Source organism: Myzus persicae, unplaced genomic scaffold (assembly GCF_001856785.1).
Source record: "Myzus persicae strain clone G006 unplaced genomic scaffold, MPER_G0061.0, whole genome shotgun sequence".
NCBI lineage: Eukaryota > Metazoa > Arthropoda > Insecta > Hemiptera > Aphididae > Myzus > Myzus persicae.
In genome coordinates, this window is record NW_019104044.1 from 1,030,721 (window position 1) to 1,032,446 (window position 1,726).

The window sequence follows — 1,726 nt, forward strand, 5'->3', positions numbered from 1 at the left end:
AATAACGAATTGTACTTTATTGTATTATTATTATATTATACATTCAAAAGAAGTGTACTTTCGAGTACCTATGTGGTATTTGAAATCGTTTTCAATCTCGCGGTGTGGCTTAAATTTATACGATTACTGAAATCGGATCTTGTGTGAGTTGTGTCTCTAAATGAATCGGCGACATGTCATAATTTAACGGGCTTTTGTAAGTCACTCTTTTTTAAAATGTCACTTAATGTAAATTTATGTATTGTATCGTAAAATGTACATATCAATCAGTATAAATCAATTTTTTTTTATGTCAAACAATATAGGCTGACAAGCCTTATAATTGGTCAGCCATTTAGTATTTAAGCTTATCGAGTGTCGGCCATTCGTGCAACACCTATAAAAATCATAAGTGTTAATAATATATTGGTTTGGTAAAATGTCAATACGATAGTATATGGCAGGCAACTATAACCTAAGCAGTTTTTTACATAAAACATTTAAATTTTAAAGATTGAATTGACTATTTTAATCAAAACTTAAAAATTCACTAATACACTCAATTATCATAATAATATAGTATTGCTAATATCATTTTAAATTCATACGGAGAGAGACATTATTCGTCAAATGACTGGTAGTTTTATCATTACAAAATAGAAGGAAATCCTAGGTATCACACTATTTCGAAATCGTTTGTCATGTCGACTAGGTGACTGGCAAAGTTCTATAACGTTTGTTTACTTACCAAATTACAAATCCCAAAAGTGCGTTTCGGTGATCAGCACACAGTTATTATACCTACGATATTAAATTAAACAGTGGTTTACTCGCTTTAGTTTATATTTTCCTAACGACGGAAAGTATATTAGGATTTTTCGCATGTCAACAAGACTTGATTTTGAAGATGGTAAACTTACTCTTAAAAATTCGTTTTAATTTTATTTTCACTCTACAAATACTAATGTTTGAAGTTATTGTCAATAAAAAATATAATAAAACAGAAACTGTATTACAGTTACAATGTCATTCATATTTATAATTAAATGATCCGCGTTGAATGAATCGTTTTTGATTAAAAATTTGATAGTCAAACAACAAGAAAAAACCAATAACACATCCCGGTTAATTTTTCCTGTATAAAACTATTATCTAGCAGGTTGATTTAATGAATTTCAATTGATCATTAATTAATAAAGAATAAAATATTTAACATTTTTTTTGTAGATGAATCGTTTTAGAAATATTAGAATATTTAGAAATATAATTCTAAAGTATTGGAAATCATAATTTAAAAGTAGACTTAAATATTCTAAAAATGTATCATTATAATTAAAACTCATTATTAAATCTGTGATATTGTCACAACAAACAAAATATCCACGATGCTGCATATTGTTTTTTAAGATTCAATTTAATAAACTAGTTAATACAATACCTTAATTTCCCATAAAGTGATATATCATAATAAATACATTTTTATTTAATTTTGTAAGAATTACACTTAAAATAAAAACAAACTTATATTTGTACACCGGTGTGTTTATACGTGTACTCGATTGATCGTATACGGGGGAGTTAGTGAATTCATATTAATTATAACTAAATAGTGGACTTTCATTATATTTTAAAAATTACAAAAGGATGTCCGGATGAAAATTATAATTGTATGAGTCTTTAAAAGTTAAAACGTAAAAAAGGTAATGTGATAAACAGCACCCTAGATAGGGAAAAAGATTATTCATAA